This window comes from Hemiscyllium ocellatum, chromosome 16 (assembly GCF_020745735.1).
Source record: "Hemiscyllium ocellatum isolate sHemOce1 chromosome 16, sHemOce1.pat.X.cur, whole genome shotgun sequence".
Classification (NCBI taxonomy): Eukaryota; Metazoa; Chordata; class Chondrichthyes; order Orectolobiformes; family Hemiscylliidae; genus Hemiscyllium; species Hemiscyllium ocellatum.
Window position 1 is genome coordinate 37,745,198 of NC_083416.1, and position 22,742 is coordinate 37,767,939.

The window sequence follows — 22,742 nt, forward strand, 5'->3', positions numbered from 1 at the left end:
CTAAACCCTTCCTATTCATATACCCATCCAGATGCCTTTTCAACGTTGTAATTGCACCAGCCTCTAGCAGCTCAGTCCAAACATGCACCATCCTCTGCATGAAAATGTTGCCCTATAGGTCCCTTTTAAATCTCTCTCCTCTCATCCGAAACCTTTTGGAATGTTGTGAGCAATTCTGGTCTCTTTCCTATTGGAAGGATGTTATGAAACTTGTAAGGCTTCAGAAAAGATTTATAAGGATGTTGCCACAGAGAACACTTAAAATCCTAAGATCCAAATGCATGCTACTTCTGAGTGTGCGTGCGTGCGTGTCTGTATGATTCTGTGTGAGTGATGTTGCCTATATATTCAGGTGTTTAATAATCAACATTTATCCTTTCTCTGGAGAAGTGTAGAGCTTGTAGGCTCCATCATTATTTACTGATTTTATTGGATAAACACAAAGTTGCCATTTAATTGTAATTAACTTTGGCTGAACAAAAAAAGACAAAGAACAGTTGAAGCTGGAAATTAGAAACAAAAACAGAAATTTCCGGAAAAAAAACTCAGCAGGTCTGGCAGCAGCTGAGAGGAAGCAAAGTTGACATTTTGGGTCCGGAGACACTTTTTCAGAACTCTTCCCTTCACAGATGCTGCAAGACCTGTTGAGTTTTTCTGGAAATTTCTGTTTTTGTTTCTAATTTCCAGCTTCCACAGTTCTTTGTCTTTTTGAGTTTTTCTGGAATTTTTTGTTTTTGTTATTAACTTTGGCTGGTTTGATCTGTTTCTCATTTCACTTTAATTCCTTATATTCTAAAACAAATGAATTATGAACCAGATATACACAGCAGATTCTGGGTTAGAGCATGAGCTTGGATAATAGATAGGTCAAATGAACAAACCAAGTTTACTTTTGAGAAGTGGTTATACCTGTACCAGTAAATGGACAGAAGAATTGAGTGAAGTTCTGCAGAACTCAATTCTTGGACCCCACCTTTTAATGTACATAAATAATGTGAACATTAATTTGAAGTGTTCCACATTTACTAATGAAATAAATGAAAAAGATGAAGAAGTATTTAGATTATTGATATATTATGAATAACAAATACAAATGTTACTGACATTCTAATTGATGCATTGTGCTTAAAAAAGAAATTCTTAGTTGTAAATGTCCAATTAATCAAATGAAATTAGCATAAGCTGAATTAGAAAGTTAGTTAACACATCATCCACGTTGCCTAATGTGGGTAAACTAGTGGCATATTTAAATATACAGATAGGATATCAGAATATAGGTCAAAAGAAGTTATTCTATTGTTTTCAGTGTACTGGGTAACACACAGTCGATGTTGCTATGTTCAATTTAGTTACTTTGCTGGTCAGCCACAAAAAAAGTGGAAAGGATGCAGAGAAAAATGATAGCACTGATATCAAGTTTAAAGAGGATGAACTTCCATCAAAGATTAGAAAACATCACACTTTGCAGTCTGGAAAGAAGATGGAGTGGAAATGAGTCTGAGCTCATTATTTGGCCATGACTCAGTGTTATGTGGGCAATACATGCTTCTATGGAGAGCAACTACATATTCAAAAAGAGCTGCCAACCCATTCACTCCTCCAGAGGAAGTTTGGTCCACAAGAGAAATTAATTTTGGACTACCCACCTCACTGGAACGATTCTTATAAATGTTCCAGGGTGAGGCAATACTTCAGGCCAATCATTACTGTTAGAGATTGGGGAAAAAGTTCCTTTTATTCCTGGTAAACATGTAAAAGTGTTCAAACTAATATTTAGCTTTCATTAATGATGGCAGAGGCAGTTGAAGAATCCTATGTGGTCTAGGTTTTAACATCTGCCTTAATTGTTATTAATGTTTAATTATATTCAAATATTGAACATCAACAGGAGATTCCCTGGTGCTCCTATAAATAAGGGACTAGAGGTCTTGGAGTGCAGTGGTCAGTGTCGCTACTTCTAAGTGAGGAGCCCCAGGTTCAAGATCCACCCTTGGATATGATAGCCATGGAAGGTCAGTTCCATGATATAGTCAAACAGGTTGATTATCAATCTGCAAATCCTTACAACATGCCTTTTCCAGGAACAAAGATTGTGAGAGACTCCTGCTCAACCAGAACAGTGTTGTATGTGGAATGCAACTGCCTTTCTTTGTTAAAGATTCCTGCCACAGGCTGCATGACAAGTGCCCTTCTCTTTTCAAGGTGCTACCAGAAGGGGAATTTTATACATGATACTGAAAAGAAGTTTTTAAAAAAGGAAGAGAATGAACCTATGGCCTTTGAATCAGAAAAAAACCATGTTTGTAATGTGTAACACTAAATATAAGCTTATGTTATGATTGTGTTGTTATAAATTCACTCTAGTCCTACCATTCACTGACAGGCTTTCTGGAAAATAACACTGACCAGCGATAACTACTTCTGTAAAGGAGTATAACAGACATCGGTTCCCTTATGAACATATCTTAGGAGTGCATCTAAGACTTATGAATTTAGAGAATATCGTAAGCCAGATGGCTTAATTAGATTGAAGTTGAAATTTTGCGTTTCTAATGGTGCGCTGAAATTTAGAGATTAATACAGTGGTCTGTTTTGTTTTCATTGTTCATGGAGATTGGGTACCACTGGCTAGGCCTGCATTTCATATGCATCTTTAATTGATCCAGAAAAGGAACTATTGTGCAATCTTCTTGAATCACTGCAGTCCTTGGGATATAGAGACACCTGCCATGCTGTTACGATGGGAAAGGAGTTTCAGGATTTTGACTTAGTGACAATGAAAGACTAGCAATTAAGCCAGGATGGTATGTGGCTTGGAGGTAGTGGTGTTCCCATGCATCTGCTTGGGATTGAGGTCATTTCTTTAAAAGATGCTTTTGAATGCACTTTGCTGGATCATTGCAGTAAATCTTGTAGATGAACACACTGCTGCCATTGTGCATGGCTGGTGAAGAAAATAAGTGGATGAGGTGCCAGTCAAGTGGGCTTTTTGTTCTGGATGGGGTCTGGCTTATTGAATTTTATTGGAGCTACACCCATCTAGGCGAGTAGAGAGTTTTCCATTATATTCCTGTCTTGTTCCTTGTAGATGATGAATGGACAGTGGGGAGATGGAATTCCTAGCCTTTGATTTGGTCCCATAACCGCTGTATTTATTTAGCTAGACCAGATCAGTGTGTAGTCAATGGTAATCCCCAGGAATTTGACAGTGGGTGGTTCAGGAATGTCAAGGGTAATCATTAGATTCCCTTTGTTAGGGATGATCATTGATTGGCAGTTAGATGATGCAGATGTTACTTGCCAATGTCAGCCAATGCATGGATATTGTCCAGGTCTTGCTGAATTTGGAAAAAAGTTGTTTGGTTACTTTGTGCTCTGCTGTCAGAAATGGTACACTGTGGTAACAATTCAGTCCCCTGTGTAACGCTGAGATTACATAAAGTTCATTTAGATGCTACTAGAGATATTTAAAGTTTAAGCTTCAGTGGGCTGTAGAACATTTTTACATTGAACATTTTTCTTTGCCTGCTGCTATTGCAACCAGTTTGATATTGATGCAAATTATTTTCTGACTGTAAAATGTGATTAGTGTAAATGACTGAGTTGAAGCCGTAGCATGAATTGGCTTCCTTCTGCGCTGTAATGTCTCTGATTCTATTATGCACATATAAAAGTGGCTGTGTAACTCAAAGTTAGCTTCTATTCTAATTCTTGAATCACATCGAGGTCAAAATTAGTCCATGAAGAATAAAGGTTCATACCAATTCAGCTTCATGCTGAATAAAGCAAATGCCAAGCCATATTTAAAATATGGTCAGGCAGCAAGCTGGACTTCAAGTATGCAATCTGTTTTAAAATTGGGAGAGCAGAAGTCCATTCCTCCATATCTTGGTGAAATTAGCAAAAAGCTGCGCAGAAAATTGAGCTTTTCACAAGCATTTAAACAGCACATGCATATAGATCTTCTTTATCACTCGAATTCAGGAGATAAGAAGTCTGTTAACTGCATTGGCCAGGCCCCAGTCTAAGACTAGTACTTGTAATCAAGAGAAATCTGTGCTTTTTTTCTTAAATAAAGCGTTTTTAGTACAAATTTCAGCTGCTTTCAGCAAGGTAAAAACAATGACTGCAGATGCTGGAAACCAGATCCTAGATCAGTGGTGCTGGAAGAGCACAGCAGTTCAGGCAGCATCCAAAGTGCAGCGAAATCAACGTTTCGGGCAAAAACCCTTCAGCATCCTATTTGTCTCTCTCTGCTATGTATTCAGCTAAAAACAACTGACTAATGGTGTCTTTAATTTTCAGCACTGAAAATAATAAGGCCGGTCCTTCACTATATTAAGAGGAGGAATCCTTCATGAACATGTACCATCATTTGATCTGTCTATAGCAGGCATCTGCTGGAAGCTTGCATAATTTAGAGGATAGGCAAGAAGGTAAGTGGGTGAGCGTGGGTGATGATTGGGTGCCACTGGGCACCCTGATTCCTGAAACGTCGATTCTCCTGCTCCTTGGATGCTGCCTGACCTGCTGCGCTTTTCCAGCAACACATTTTCAGCTGCCACTGGGCACAAATGTGTAAATGACAGAACACGGGTTCTGATACCAGTCATTTCAGCTTACTGCAGAGAGAAATTTGGGGTTTAGGTGGTCTTTAGTGGGACATACTGACCAACTTCCCATTCTGCTGGTAGTTGGTAGAGGTCAAGAGTTTAGAAGGTGCTTCGAAAGAGGCTTGGTGAATCCCTGCACTGAATCTTATGGATGGCATACACTGATGCTGTTGTGTTGCTCTGTTGGTGGAAGGAGTGATGATTTAAGGTCATGAATTGGATGTTGATCAATTGGACTGTTCCTGGGTGTTGTCAAATTTCTTGAGTGTTATTGAAGCTACAACTAACCTAGGCAAATGGAAAATATTTTATCAACCTCCAAAACTATATTATAAATGTTCTTTAGCTGATACTGAAGTGAATTGTTTACCACAGAATTCTTAGCATCTGACCAGCTCAAATATTAATATAGCTGGTCAATTAAAGGTTTTTTTCAGTCAAAAACTGGCCAGGTGTTGTTGACATGTGATTTAGTGATGTTATGCTGTCCAATGCTAAGAATAGATGGCCATATTACAAAAAAAAATCAGTTTGTTGCCTCACTTTTACTAAAAGAAGCCAGTTTGTATTTGCATATTTGAAATGAATAGAGGAGAAACTGAGAACTGCAGATGCTGGAGATCAGAATCGAGAGTGTGGTGCTGGAAAAGCACAGCAGGTCAGGCAGCATTCGAGGAGCAGGAGAATCGATGTTTTGGGCATAAACCCAAAATTCCCAAAACATTGATTCTCCTGCTCCTTGGATGCTGCCTGATCTGCTGTGTTTTTCCAGCACCACACTCTCAACTGAGATGAATAGATCACAGGGACAATGTTGACAGATTTGTAAATGCAGAATTGGGTATTTGTTTTCCTGGGTAAAACCTTTTTACTGAGATTTGATATCTGTTCTTGTGAATACTGTCACATCTCACTGGGGTAGCATACTGGAAATCAAGCCCTTCTATTCCTGGAGTCATCATAAAAGTCAAAAAAGTTTATCGAAGTACACAAAGTCCCAATTTACCTGTCACATAGATTCAGGCCAACAGAAAACACAGACCAGGTTTCTGTATTTGACAAAAACTACTGCTTATTACAAATAAATATATTCTAACTACAGGTGAACAGCTAGGAACGATCAATATATAGCCTTAAGATCTAAAACTCTAATTCCCTGTATGTACATCCAGACAGACAAAACAAAATGATGTTATAGGTGGAGAAAAACATACTGGAACTTGAGAAGTGGTTTAATGGCTCCAGGGTTCACTGAGATAATTCTTTTGCTGGCCAGGATTTTCTGTTCTTCTCAAGTTCTTTTCACTTTATTCGAGTTACAGGTGATTGGTACATTAACTACAAAGTTTCTTATATACTGGCTAAAGACCACAGCATACAACAACAGTGAGGAAAAATAAATGGGCTTTCTTCAGGGTTTAGGTATTTTACTGGAAGAAGGACATGCCATCTGTCCCTTGTAGCAGTCCAAAGGATGCTGCCAGCATTATGCATGCCCACAAGCTGTTCAGCTACCCAGGAGCCAATCAGATAACTGTTGTCAGGTGGATGGCCTTTGTCATTCACAACTCCACAAACTAATTAGCAGCTTGTTGTTGGCACAACTCCTCGTGCTGGCCCGTTCACAAATATAGCAGCAGTGTAAACATGACTGACAATGATTCTCAGTAACTTGCTTTATTTTGTAAAGTGCAGCGATTCATTCCACAATCCTTGCTTTATAACAAATGCTTTCTCATTTCAGTCTGCAATCAAAAATACAGAAAATAAAAAGATATGGTCTTTACCTTCCACACAAAACTAATTCAGGTTTGGCTGAATGCTGAGGAAGGATCATTTGACCCAAAATGTTAACTCTGATTTCTCTCCAGAGATGCTGCCAGACCTGCTGAGCTTTTCCAGCACTTTCTGTTTTTGTCTAAGGTTCATCTGATGCTTTGAATAATCTGCATAGAATTAATGTCAGTGATATGATCCCATCACTAATCTCTAGGTACTCCAATGCACGCATCTATACCCTGACATGACATCTTTAACAAATACCCCTCTTTTTTCCCCTAACAGATTTTAAAAACATCCTTTTCCATATTTGTTTAGCATTCAAACAGCTTTGAGATCAACAGGTAACATTCAAAATTGCACTTTTTCAGATTGATTTTGGAAGTTTAGATATTTAATTGTGTAGAATGTGACAAAGGCACTTCCTGAATAAGTCCAGGAGGTCATTCAGATGGAAATGCAGTCACCATTTGACTGAGAGTGGCATCAGGGAGCCTTAGCAACACTGAAGTCAATCGGAATGGGGTGACTGGAGAATCTCTGCATTGGTTGGAGACATATCTAGCACAAAGCAAAGGTTGGGGTTGTTTGTGGACAATCATGGCGACTCTAGGACATCACTACAGAAGTTGTTCAGGGTAGCGTCCTTGGCCCAACCATCTTCAATGACCTGCTGTCCATCATAAGGTCTCAAGTGGGGATATCTGGTGATGTTTACATAAAGTCCAGCATCATTTCTGACCCCTCAAAAACAGAAGCAGTTCTGCAGAGATTAATGCACTTTAGGGTGTAGGTTTGCTCGCTGAGCTGTAGGCGATGAAATGGCCCCGAGGTTATGGCGACGGGTTGGTAGTTGAGTGTGCACATGTGGGTTAAAATCCTACTCTGGTTGTTACTTCCCTGCAGCTCAGTGAGCAAACCTACACCCTAAACCTCAATCTGAGCTACAAACCTTGAAAGATTAATGCACCTCCAACTCCTCAAGGCATGATTACTATTTGCAAAGGTCAAGTCATGACTATATTGAAACACTTTTTCTACTTCCCTGGATAAGCACAGCTCCCACAATACACTTTAGGGTACTGTGAGTGAAATGTGTCTCCTGGATCCATAATTAGATGCATCAGTTTTGTCACTCATTTTAGTTGTTAACATAACCTACTCTGTTTCACAGCTACTGGTATCCCTTCGATGTCCAGTAATTCCCTCACAATGATTTTCAGTGCCTCATAGCCATTTATGCAATTCCACACAATCATGTTATGTGTGCCCTGAAAACTCTGTTTACATCATCATTATGTCCTCCAGGTGGCACAGAAAATACTTTCTTCTCCCTGGTGCTCGTAAATATCCTTGACCATAACTTTTACACTTGGTAACATCTGACTCTTCAGAAATTGCAGCATAATATACTTTCTCAGTATAGAGGCTGCTAAATGTGATTTCCTTTTCAGCTTTTGCTTTAATCTGTTTCTTCAAGTCACATTTTCTTGATCACAAAAGACGGATGAAATATGATTTCATATTTCATAAACTTGATCATTTTATTTCATGTACCTCAAGCTCCCTTTCATAATCTCTTCACTGTCATGATAGCAGTTGTTTATTCACAAGGCTTTACATCAGTAGAGTCTATAGCTTCTTCCATTTGAATTGCTTCACTTGTTAGTTATGCCCTGCGGACACTCTTCAATTTTGTTCATCTTTTTCTGGCATTTTTGCCAACCTGTTATATTGTCAGACAGACTGTGTCCATTCTCCATCTCCACAAGCCACCAAATTTCAATAAATGGCTGTATTATTACATTGAGTTTTCAATACTGAACGTATATTAGTCATAAGTATCAAATTTCTTTTATCAACTTCTTTCTGAATACAGTTCTCACACATAAATCCTAGATGAGACAAGATTAATGTAATACTCATGCAAAAGTTAAACTTTTTTGGTTCACTGCTGAATTCTGAACAAAAATTGTCCACAAGGTAATGTTTTGGAAAATATACTTTTGAATAATATACTTTTTGAACTGTACTGAGCTCTGCTAGGTCTGATTATGTCACTGAGCATCTGGGTGGAAAATCATTTGGGTCTAGAATGGTGTCCCGATGCAGGGACCTGTGTCTTCTCTACCTTTTTTTTAGGTTAATACGCTGAGACCTATTGCAAGGGGTACCCTGTTACAAAGATGTAATAAACTACATGCCATTCTTGAGGATAAAATCCTCTCTTGCTGATACTTAGTTGTGGTCCATCCTCCACTACTGACTATTGAAAAGCCCTTAGACTTGCAGAGGAAGGAGATTGGTGACAGCACTCTAACCCAAACACAAGCCACAAGTTGTTGGTACTAGGTATTACAACATATTATCACAGAAACAACATTTTACAAAGGTTAAAAAAAAGCATGAAGAGATAGGCAATAAGGCTCGTACAATTAATTTACAGGTCCTATCGTTAAAAATAGTTGGTAAATATTGGATTGTGACTAGTTGACTCAGTTGTTGGATGGCTAGCTTGGAGTTCCAGGTAAAACCATTAGCATGGGTTTGATTCCTGTTCAGGCTAAATTAGACTTGAGACTTGCAACCTGGCCTTGCCCCTGAGAGAGTGTGGAAGGCAATAACAAGCCATCAGTGACAAAAACTGCCAAGAGAAACAGCTCAGGATGAAGTATTACTAGAAGATGAGCCAAGAATCTATCTTCAGGCAGAATACATATGAATGAATAACGTATTGGATTGTACCAGCAGTCACATTGAAAAGCTAAGTGGCAAATCTTGGACCAGTGTATGGGCACAGAGCTCATTGGCTGAGATCAGAAGCAATGAACTGGTTGGGGGAAGGTGACAATGAGGTCAAGGCTGAGATTAAAGCTGAAGAATAGAGACTGTAGGTGGGGAGAAAGGGAGACTTTGTTGGTCTCAGGTCTGTAGAATGGTTTAGAGTAATGATTAGAGACTGCAGCAAGATTCATAAAGGAGAGAGGGGGTACTGAGAAAAGATAGGATAAGAGGGGAAGAGTCGAAACTGAAGGAAATTCGAAGGGTGGCGGGAAGGGATGCTGGAATGATTCGAGATTTATGGACAGAAAGGTCAGAGATGGAATTGGGATGGTTAGCATGGTAATTGGACTGTATCAGATGGAGCTTGAAACGGCTAGGCCAGAAGCATACAAAGGATGGGGTGGAAATCAGAGGTCTTAACCAATGAGAGTAGATGAAGGAAAGAGGGATGGTAAATACCAGGATGGATGGGGGTCAGCAAAGGTTAGGAATTGAGAGGAGATTAGATTATTGGGTTGGGAGGGATCATGGCTCAGGGGAAATTTATGACCCGAGAGGGGCTTGGTTGATGGTGTGAAATGGTTCATTATTTCAGGGTTGGGATGGCAGTAGGTTGGATTGATGGACTGTGGAAATAAATTCTGATCTGGCTATATCCAGCCACCCCCTTCTCCTTTCAATTGCTGTCTTCCCTGAGGTTTGGGAAACTTGATTAACCTAAGTTTAATTTAAAACAAAGCTAAAATTTGAGACATGCAGCCTCATTCAAATATATAATCCTGTACCAGATTGATTGCTCACTCTCTCTGCCTTGTTCTCATTACAACAGAAAGTGGGCTGATTCAAGTTGACCTGGGGGATTTGCAACTGGGACCCAAAGGAAACAGATGAAGAGAAAGAAAGAGAAAAATAATGAATGCTTTAGGCCAACGATATTGAAAAATCACAAACCCGCAATGTTGACATTGTTCCTCTCTCCGTTGATGCTGCAAACCCTGCTGAATCTTTCCAGCATTTTGGTTTGTATTTTCGATTTCCAGGGTTTTGATTTTTATACGTTTAGAGGATATGCCTTTCACTTGTTGGCCCCACAATATTGCATAATCTTAACTGCGCTTGAGGTGAGGGGGAGCTGTCTTCTTGAACTACTGCACATCATTTGATATGGGTATATTTGCAATGTTGTTAGGAAGGGAGTTCTAGAATTTAGATTCAGTCACATTGAAGGAACAGCAACATAATTCCAAGCCAGGATGGTAAGTGGCTTAGAAGGGATAGTGGTGTTCCCATATATCTGCTGTTCTTGGCCTTGTCAATGATTGTGGATTTAGAAGAAGCTGCCAAAAGAGATTTGGTGAATTCCTGCAGTACACCTTCTAGATGATACACACTGCTGTTACTATGCATCACTGGTGAATGTATGTAATGTCAATTAAGCAGGTGACTTATCTGGATGGTGTCACACGTATTGAGTATTGTGGAGCTGCAGTATTTAAGAAAGTGTGCAGTATTTAATTACACTCCTGACTCATGTATTATAGATTATTTAGAGACATTGGAGAGACAGGAGGTGAATTATTTACTGCAGGATACCTAGCCTCTATCCTGCTCTGGTAGCCATTGCATTTATGTGGCTAGTTCAATCAGTTTCTAATCAATGGTAATCCCCGAGATGCTGCTAATGAGGGTTCAGTGATGTTAATGTCATTGAATGTCGAGGGAGGTGGTTAGATTCTCTCTTATTGACGATGGTTATTGTTGAAGCATATATGGTGAGAATGTTCCTTGCCACTTATTAGCCCATGCCTGGATACTGCCTAGGTCTTACTGCATTTGGACATGGACTGCTTAAATATATCAGGAATTGTGAATGGTGCTGAATATTGTGCAACCATCAGTAAACATCCTCACCTCTGACTTTATGATGGAGGGAACATCATTGATATTGAAACAGCTAAAGTCTCAACACTATTATTCAGTTATTCTTAGGAATTGAGCTGATCCTTGAGAATGGGTTAGATACTGTATCACAAAAATTATTTTCTGAAATAAATCCATTATTTTGTATTTCGGCATCCTTTGCCTTTTGACTCCAATAATACTGTGGTTGGCGAAACTGACACAAAGTTACATTGACATGGATTTAAAAAAATACTAAAAAGCTTTCGGAATGGTTCACAAACCCTAACAAGACACTCCAGTATTTCATTCATTCCCTTTCGGAATTTAATTCAGGATCATAATCACACCATTCGTAGGACTTTTACAACATGTATTACCAGCTCTAACTGGCAATGATGTGATTCATTTACATTTATGGTATAAATCCAGCTGTTTCATGATATGCAATTAATCTCAATTGTGCCACCTCACTGGAGTGGCACACTGCAAATCAATCCCTGCTAGTCCCAAAATCACCACAAAAATTAAAGATTTTTTAAAAAATGCTCAATTTATTAGTCTTTTAGACCCAGGTTATTGGAAAGTACATACTACATTTCTATACCCATCAAGAATTACACTTTATTATAAATAAGAATATTCGTAGTTTAGGTTAACAATTATAAACAATTGGCGTATAATTCAACTACTTAAAACTCTAATGCCTTTCTAAACTTTCTCTGACACACATGCAGACAGACATAGACAGAAAAGAAATCATGAATATGATAAGTGGAGGAAAAGACTGGGAAGTCTTTTCAATGATCCTTCTTCATAGGGTTTGCTGTGATTGTCCTTTCAGCTTGATAAGATGTGCTACTCCTTGAGTGTCCTTCTCCATATACTTTCACTAGCTTGCAGAAGTTACAGGATGGCTGCATTGTATTTATAAAGTCTCTACCTTACTGGTTAAGAGACACAACTTACAGCAACTTTGTGGGGAAAGAAATAAATTTGCTTTCTTCAGAGTTTCACTGCAGAGAAAAGAGACAGCTCCTGACCTTGCAGAAGTCTCATTGCTTCTCACAAACATTTGTACTCCCAAGCTGTTCAGCTATCTTGAGTCCAATTATATAATTGTTGGCAGATAGGAGGCCATCAATAACTGGTCACTAGCCCACAGACCAATCAGCAACATGTTGATGGCCAAATCTTCATTTGTACACAGCTCCCTGGTCCTGTCTCATTTGTAACCAAACTTCCACTCCAGCTTGAACAAGCAGCTGTGTAAACAGCATTTACAATGAGTATCAAGTTACTTCTTCTTACAAAGTGCCACAATCCTTCAATAATCCTTAGGTCTCAAAACTGTTCTTTTACCAATTAGCCTGTAATTAAAAATTACAGAAAATATGATCTTTACACCATGGAGAAGGTTGCATTGGACTACAATTATTTTGCTTGTGGTGAAGATAACATCAGAGCAAAGTAAATCATGCAGTATCTTGTGAAGTAAAGGGAATCAAAAACATACTCAAGCTAATGCCAATCCACATTGAGAAGGTGAATCACCTGAGGAGCTTTTAAATGAAAAGTAAGCAAAAATGTCTGGGCCAAGACCAATAAAACATAGACATTTATCTTTAAATGATTAAGAATGCATTTTAACTGTGTCGATGTTAAGACAAAATCAAAATGTGCAATTCAGGGAATGAAACAATTGAACAACTTGAAAATGGCAAAGATTTAATTTGTGTTGTCTGAGAACAGTATTGTGTGTTATCAGTAAAGCACTCATTTTGCAAATTATTTACTTCACTTTATTCCTGAAGCAACTAAAAAGAAATGGGGATGAAGTCACTACATGACTTGTACCTTTAAAACAATATAAATCTGGAAATAATAGAATGAAGAAAAAGTCAGATTAATATGTCAATTAAAATAATGAACAAAGGAAGTTGGTACCCATGAATTAAGAATTCACACACTAATATTATACTATGTAATTTACAGGCTATGAATAGTAACAAGTAATCTTTCCATGCTGTAAAGTTTAATGCGATTGAAGAATTGCAATATAAATTAGTGTATTATCAAAGGCAATGCATGTAAATCATTTTAAAGCTATGAGAAACTTCTAAATGAATCCCCAGTAGAGACACTTAGGAAAGTATAATGGTTATGCCATACTGCCAACAGAAAGTGCATTAGTATTTCAATGAAAAAGGGTTTCAGTTGATTTTCTGAAAGTCTAATTAGTGGGCGGAATCCTGATGAAGCAGGGGTATTATCTGTTGTATGGAGACCTGATAAGAGACCCATGCTGCCTTTGCAGGAGAGGTTCACTGTATCAATCAGGGGTGACCGCACCACCACTGGGCCTTCTCCTAGAACTAAGAGGCTGAGGATGGAAGACCCACCTACTGGAGGCTACTTAGCAGAGGCCAACAGTTCCTCCAGGCAGCAGCATCACAGAGGAGGCAGTGGCTGCTGGCGAACAAGCTGCCCCAGAGTAACAAGATAGTGGAGGAGCCAAGACAGAGCTAAGAGAAATTGGAGGATTAAGTGTTTTTGTGGTTCATAGGAACTCACAAGGTTGAATAAGGGTTGAAAGCAAATGATAGCAAATATTATACAAGTGTATTCCTCTTGGCTTCATAACAGTACTTGTATTAAAAGTAACCTGGCTCATCCTTTGATTGGGAGGGGGAAGTCAGAGGAGTGGGTGGAGGTAAAGCTGATATAAAAGTGTCAACCAAACGAACTATTAAAGAATCAATAACAGAAACTTTAACCATTTCATCTCTTAATTTCATGCACATAAACATTGAGACATTAACAAAATGCAGAAGAAATAGCTTACTATAAACATGTAAGGGTATAAATAAAACAAAGTTACCAATACTCTCTAACCATGTAAACAAGCTCACACTCACATAATCCTTTCATGAGCTTAGCCTTCTTGACCCAGGGACAGGATATTTGTGACTGTTAGGAGGTTAGTTAGCTTGGATGTTGGTCAGTGGTTTGCAATGCAGTGTGAGGCCAATAGCTCAGCTTCAATGCCTGCACTGGCTGAGGTTACCATGAAGGTCCCATCTTTTCAACCTTGCCACTTGCCTGAGGTATGGTCATCCTTGGGTTTAACCCATTATTTGTTACTGTTATTTAAAAGGGCAATAATATCTCTATAATGAAGTGGTGTTTTTTGAAATGACCATTGACTACCACCAACAAATTCTTGGCCTAATCACATATGACAGTGTCACAAACAGAATTTATATTTTTACTGGCTGGAATCAGTATGTTTGTATGTAGAAAAAAACCTCTGTGTTCTCACCCTGCTGGTGATTGCTCCAATTAAAGAATTTCTGCAGAAAGATTTTTGAGCTTTAAAATAAGAAAAGTTATTTATTATCACAAATATAGTACAGTAAACAAAACACAATGTTGCAGTTACGTCTCATATGAACTCACATAGCAATCTGATGAAAAATAATAACATGGTTGTAGTTTATAATTATCATAGTTTCTTTCATCAGTGGCCTGGGGTTTTACAGATGGAGGTGATGCTTTAAAGTAGAAGTGAAAATCTGATAAATTAAAGAGTATTCAGTCAACTGCAAAGTATTTTTTAGGAAAATTTTCAGGAGTTAGGTTCTCAGGTGAATTTGAAGTCGGAAATCAGGGGTATGGAGACATCTTTTTCTTGGTTAGGAGCTCCCATTTTCAAGGTAAAGCTGTTTATCATGTTGGCCACTTTGCTGACTTACATCTAGTGTGATATGTTTTCATAGATCTCTCTGTCTGCAAGCAGCTTCAAGCTGATTTAAAAATAGACAACAAAATGATTCCTTCATCATGTGACTTCCTCACTTCAAAGACCATTTACTAAACAAAAAAAAGCATTCTGCGTTTTTGTTTGAGACATTGAGAATCACATATAATTTGATTGCGGGAAACCATCAGAATAAACTAAAATGTTGATGGGATCCATTAAAATCCACCTGTATGTGTATATACATTTTATATATATATAAGGAGTTGTGATGTTGCCTTTCGATAGGGTTAAACAGGGTTGGAAGTCTACAATTTCTTTTAAAGAATGATCTACCCTTAAACAGAAGGACATATGAATTTCCAAGTGGATGTTCATATTTAATTAAATATCTACTTAATATTTGCTATCACACCTCAACTATTAATTGACATGCTGATTGGTCCAGTGACCTGAAATGTTAAGTCTGCTTTCTCTCCACAGATGCTGCCAGACTTAGAGTTTTTCCAGCAATTTCTGTTTATGCATCTGATTTCCATCATTCAGAGTTCTTTGCATGTTTTTGCTGATTGGCAGTACACTTGTTTCACTTGCTATAATTAATTTTATTCCAGTCAATTGATTAAAGTAGAATATTTTAAATATGGTAGGAGAGCAGCTATTAATGCTTGTTCATGAATTTACTTTTCAGAAAGGCTAATAATCATAATTAATTTCATATTATTATTTCTTCTGCTACCTGTCATAATTAACAGACACAATCTTAAATCTATATCGATTAAACTGTGAGGCACTTGATTACTAGTCCATCTTCTAGACTCTTTTACCTTTACAATCTCTTTAATTTTAATTGCCATTTCTTGTATCTGACTTGTCATCAAAAGAGAACCCCAAATTTCCACTAAATCGTTTTCTTTTTACACCCAGCCATTGTTTGATTACTTTGATTTGTAATATGTATTCCTAGATGTTAAAATCTAGTTGACTAGAAAGTGTTAAGAACATCATGGGCACTTGGTTCCAATATTTCAAACTACAATGAAACAACATTACTGCATAGATTAAATGGCTCCAATTACAGCCATGCAGTCACAAAGGTATGCAGCCCGGAAACAGACCTTTTGGTCCAACCCATCCATGCCGACCAGATATCCTAAATAAATCTAGTCCCATTTCCCTGCATTTGGCTCATATCCTTGTAAAGTATCCAGATGCCTTTTAAGTGTAGTTGTACCAGCCTCCACCACTTCCTCTGGTAAGTTTAGTCAGACACAAATCTCAATTACAACATATAATCAAAAAAAAAATCCCCACTCTACTCACTACTGTAGATCTACAAAAGAAAACCAGTAAGGTTACACATTTAAAAAGCCACTTAGCTGCTCCCATGCACAGGTTTCTCCAAGATCAGCTGCTGTTTTGCTGTTTGTTTATTTTTCTTAGAACAAATTTGGTGTCGAGAGACACTTGAAAACAGATAGCAAAGGCAGGAGCTGTGCAGGTTACTCCTGGTCAGACAGCAGTGTAGGTTTCTTTCTCTGTTTGAATCACTGTCCTTTATCTGTCTTCCTCCTTTCTAAAGTGTTGTTGTTTTGATGTTTTCCCCCCACAGTTACAAAATAATGCAACAGCTTATAAAACAATAATTAATGCTCCTGGAATTGGAGAAAATCAGCTACAACACAGAAAATATCTCGAAAAATGAGCAGTTCTTACAGTTACAACTTCTTCCTTTCTTCTATCTTGGATTACCCATAATTCTTGTGCAACTGTTACTTGTTTTGAAAGATTTACGAAGGTGGTTTCTTTAGGGACAGATGTGAATTTATTCTAGTTATGCTTACATTTATGTGCATGTGATGGGTTTTCAGCTAAGTGGTCACCTTCCTGTAAGTCCTAATATTGCATTCACATCAGGTGAATTGGCCATGCTAAATTGCCCGTAGTGTTAGGTAAGGGGCAAATGTAGGGGTATGGGTGGGTTGCGCTTCGGCGGGTCGGTGTGGACTTGTTGGGCCGAAGGGCCTGTTTCCACACTGTAACTAATCTAATTGTTAAAAATCTTACAACACCAGGTTATAGTCCAACAGGTTTACAGTACTTGGAAGCACTAGCTTTCAGAATGTTGTCCTTTCATCAGCTAACTGATGAAGAAGCAGAGCTCTGAAAGCCAGTGTGCCAAATAACCTGGGCTATAACCTGGAGCTGTATGATTTTCAACTTTGTCCACCCCAGTCCAACACCGGCACCTCCACATCATGCATTCACGTTGATTGTGGACTAGGTTTTGGATCAAAAGCAATGATATATTAAAGCTCTCCTGACAGGAGGAAGAGGGCACAAAGTCTTCTGGAGCATCCTATCCTTCCCCAGAGATTTTGGGATTGATCAGCATCCCTGGTACTGGCACCATAGTTAAAAGGCTACTATGCACCCTGGACAAGCGCTGTTCATCTGTGTCCAGTTCCTGACATTTACCTAAGACCTGGCAAATGGGGGTAAACCTAATTTTGCAGATTCAGTTCTGGAGCTCCTGCTGACTGGGGTGGTGCATGGACAATACTTCCTCTTCCCCCAGGATCAGAAAGTGGGGGCAACAGCATCATACCATGCCAGCCTGGCCTGAGATTGCCACTCAGGTTAAAGTGATCTCAGCCATGTGGAGGAATGCCCACCAATAAAAGAAGAAGGTCAATGTCCTTCTCCTCTCTGCCAGTGTACAGGTCGCTCTGCTATAATATGCACATCATTAACTCGAATTTGCTGGAATGCGATTGACAAATTGGGGACACAGTTTCTAAAGTGCAAAATTTTAAAACATGTGTTAGCTGTAATTCAATAATATCACCAACACTTTAAACGCTGTTTCTAAAATGTGATTTTTCTATAATGTAGGGTTGCATAATCCCTATCGCGTAACCATCGCGTTATAGAAGAACTAACTGTAAGTATCAAATCTTCTCCCCAATATCTCACATTCACTCGACCTCAGCAGTGGATCCACCCCCAAGTTTTATCACACTCTGTGTATTGTCTGCAACATCCTCCTCACTCACCCTCACCCAGTCCAACCTGAGCCACCACTCATCCTGCCAGCCGTCAGACTACTGACTGACTTGGGGAACCTCTGCACCTATACCAACATCACAGCTGTGCCACCCACTTTCATTCTGCAATACTTGCCCCTCTCTCATTCCAAGAGCAGAACAGTCAATAATAGTGCAGAAAAAGTCTAAATGGATGTTATGCGGCCTATCATTTGACTCCTCACCCCTTATCAGCAGTCCAGCATGGAGGTCTTTTGGAGCAAGGAGCAAATTGAACATGCTAAGGGCCAACTCTAGTTATCCTCTTGAATTTTCTTGACAGTTTGTTTGTATGGTGAGTTTGCAGTCCATGGTAAGTTGAGCTTTAGCAAGGTGTTTAACAAGCAATGATGAGTGTCAATTGGGTACTCACTGCTGACTCATGAGAATCTCTAGTTGCTTTAGAAAAGTGAACAAGGTATGATGAGATGATCTCAATATCGAGATGAGACTCACCCAACATCTTGCCTAATTCTATCACTAATTTCGCCACAGTTAACACTGCTTACAGTCTGATAGGTTTCCACCCTGAGTGGGTAAAACAAATGTTAAGTAAAATAATATTTAACCTTCATCCTGAGCAGATTTAATTTCTTTTATCTCAATGCCTTCTCCTTCAAGTTTCACATGGAGCTGTGCAATAGTTTAAATTATTTGAACTCATGTAATAGATGCAGAATTAAAAGTGGAAACGTTGTTGACAAAAATATTTTGATGAAAACAGAAAGAATATCCCACTAGCATTAATTGATTTTACAGTCTCACGTTTGGTGAATTTAAAATGGAACCACTTTGATTGAATTACTTATTAGTATTTTGTGAGACAGATTCATATAGGATAGATATAATAAAAGCTCATTTTATTTCTCTAACAATCCATCTGTCACAAATGACATAAACAACCTTGAGAATAGTGTGGTTTGAATTGTGAGGCACTTGAATACTGATGCAACTTCATCACCTCTACTTATAGTGGCTCTTTAATTTTAATTGCTAATTTTTATACTTGCATCTTTGGATTGATTTGTACTGGAGCAAATTTATATTTTTGTTTGAATGATCACTCAATAAGGAACGATCAGATATGATAGTGGGATAAATATTAATAGAAAATAGTCAGAATCCAGAATTTATTGCTTTTATTGCAGCAAACAAAATTGTCATGCCATTGACCTTGTGAAATTATATCTCAAAGGGCAGAAGATGGTGCAGTGATATTGTAATCCAGTAATCGAAGCTTCTAGGGTGGCATGATGGTTCAAAGATTTGCACTGTTGCCTCACAGTGTCAGGGAACTGGGCTTGATTCCACTCTCAGGTGACTTATCCAAAGGGATTTTATAAATACATTAAGGACAAAAGGGTAACTGGGGAGAGAATAGGGGCCCTCAAAAATCAACAAGGCAGCCTATTTTTGGAGCCTCAGGAGATGGAGAAGATACTAAACGAGTATTTTGCATCAGTGTTTACTGTGGAGAAGGGCATGGAAGATATAGAATGTAGAGAAATAGATGGTGATATCTTGAAAAATGTCCATATCACAGAGGAAGAGGTACTGAATGTCTTGAAATGGATAAAAGTAGATAAATCCCCAGAACTTGATCAGGTGTATCCTAGAAATCTATGGGAAGCTAGCGAAGTGATTGCTGGGCCCTGTGCTGCGAAATTTGTATCATCAACAGTCACAGGTGAGCAACTGGAAGACTGGAGTTTGTCTAACATGGTGCCACTATGTAAGAAATGTGGTAAGGAAAAACCTGGGAGCTATAGAATGGTGAGCCTGCCATCAGTGGTGGGAAAATTGTTGGAGAGAATCCTGAGGGACAGGGTTTACATGTATTTGGAAAGGCAAGGACTGATTAGGGATAGTCAACATGGCTTTGTGCATGGGAAATCATGTCTCATGAGCTTGAATGAGTTTTTTGAAGAAGTAACAAAGAAGATTGATGAGGGCAGAGTGGTAGACATAATCTATATGGACTTCAGTAAGGCGCTCGACAAGGTTCCTCATGGGAGACTGGTTGGCAAAGTTAGATCTCATGGAATACGGGGAGAGCTAGCCATTTGGATGCAGAACTGGTTCGAAGGTAGAAGGCGGTGGTGGATGGTTGATTTTCAGATTGGAGGCCTGTGACCAGTGATGTGCTACAAGGATTAGTGCTGGGTCCTTTGCTTTTCATCATTTATATAAATGATTTGGATGTGAACATAGGAGGTATGGTTAGTAAGTTTGCAGATGACACCAAAATTGGAGGTGTAGTGGACAGCAAGAAAGGTTACCTTAGAGTACAATGGGATTTTGATCAGATAGGCCAATGGGCTCAGGAGTGGCAGTTGAAGTTTAATCTAGATAAGTGTAAGGTGCTGCATTTTGGAAAAGCAAATCAAAGCAGGAATTATACACTTAATGCTAAGGACCTGGAGTGTGTTGCTGAATGAAGAGATCTTGGTGTGCAGGTTCATATTTCCCTGAAAGTGGAGTCGCAGGTAGATAGGATAGTGAGGAAGGCGTATGGTATGCTTTCCTTCATTGGTCAGAGCATTGAGCATAGGAGTTGGGAGCTCATGTAGCAATTGTACAGGAAATTGGTTAGGCCACCTTTGGAATATTGCATACAATTCTGGTCTCTTTCTAAAAAGGATGTTGTATGAGTTTTGTGAGAGGATTCAGAAAAGATTTAGACGGATGTTGACTGGGTTGAGTTATAGGGAGAGGCTGTATACACTGGGGCTGTTTTCCCTGGAGCATCAGAGGTGGAGGGGTGACCTTATGGAGGTTTATAAAATCATAAGAGGCATGGATTGGGTAAATAGATAAAAAGCCAATCTCAGAAAAAAATGTCTATAAATCCATAACCACTTGTTATGAAACTTCATATCGTTCATGAATGTCCCTTAGAAAGGAAATCTACCATCTTTACTCTATCTGGATTAGTTGTGAGAGGAGTCCACAACAATGTGTTTGGAATTTAATTGCTTTCTGAAATGCTCTCTAGCGAGCTACTCTGTTCAAGGCCTGTTAAGGTGGACAAGATGTGCTGGGGTTGAAAGGATAAAAAGAAATTAAACTTGGTAAATTATCACAAAGTGACAGCAAATTATCAGCAGCAGTCTGGAATATATTTGAAACACAGTTAATATTTCATTAAAACCAAACTATACCAAAATATTTTGTGATGAAATCCACAATTTACAGGACTGGTGGTGAAGTGTTTTCTGTTGAGGTGTTTTGGTTACTTTAATTCTTTTAGTTTACTGGTCTCTATCAGGACTCTAAGAAAATAGTCAATCATGCTGAGTTTCATGCTATTCATTGAGTATGCAAATACCCACGTAGATGTACTAGCTAATAGGGGATTCTCTTCCAAACTTCTGATGCTGTAAAGGCCCCAGCAGACTGGACAAGTGCAAATGTGACACATATTTTAAAAATTAAACAGTGCAAACAGAAAACAGGACATCAGCTAGTTTAGTTAATACCTATCATTGTGAAAATGCTAGAATGCATCATTAAGGAAATGATAGCAATGCATTTAGATTAGATTAGACTTACAGTGTGGAAACAGGCCTTTCGGCCCAACAAGTCCACACCGACCTGCCGAAGCGCAACCCACCCATACCCCTAACCTAACACTACGGGCAATTTAGCTTGGCCAATTCACCTGACCCGCACATCTTTGGACTGTGGGAGGAAACCGGAGCACCCGGAGGAAACCCACGCAGACACGGGGAGAACGTGCAAACTCCACACAGTCAGTCGCCTGAGTCGGGAATTGAACCCGGGTCTACAGGCGCTGTGAGGCAGCAGTGCTAACCACTGTGCCACCGTGCCGCCCACAAAATTACAATCAAAATTATAAATACAGTCAAACAGAATCAACATGATTTTGTATTTTCCAAATTTAAAATTAATTTATACTTTTCCAGGAAGTGGGTATTGCTGGTTAGGTCAATGTTTTTTGCCTTTCTCTAATTCTACTTTTGAAGATTGTGATGGGCTGTCTTTTTGAATGCTGAGCATTTGACCTTGGATCTTCGGGTGACAGTCCTCCAAGGTGGACTTCGGGATAGACAACAACGAAAAGTGGCCGAGCAGAGGCCGATAGCCAAGATCAGTATCCATGGGGATGGCCTCAACTGGGACCTTGGTTCATGTCACATTACAGGTGACCCCATTGCACACACACACACACACACACACCGGCAGACACACACGCACTCCTACTGACACATGCACACATACATTCACTCAGACCCTCTCTCATATGCTCACACATACACTCCCACACGCGCAGACACACCCTCTCACAGACTTATACCCCTTTACACTCACACACAGACACTCATAACACCACCCGCCCCTACACACACACACACACCCACATGCACACATACACATATAAGTTTGTGGGGTGAATTTGTACTTGCAGAATTACATTTTATTTTGCTCAAAAACTGCATGATTCCATGTAAGATTCAGTAAATCTGTTTTTTTAGATTAGAATCAGTCTGATCATTGTGGTACAGAGAGTCTCACACAGGGCAGCTCACACTTTAAATGCGTTATCTGGGCCGACATGACACCAATTGTTAAAGCTCACTTGAGAATGTAACTTTTAACAAAGTTCTGCGATTTATACATGAAAGAACTGAAACCAACATGTTCATTCTAAAAGATGAGAGACTTAACAAAAAAAATCCAGGTTTTCTTCAATATATAATTTCAGTTACATCACACTGTAAACATTTGCTATAAATTCTGTGTCATATGGTCTTATACTCCACAACCACCTGATGAAGGAGCAGTGCTCCAAAAGCTACT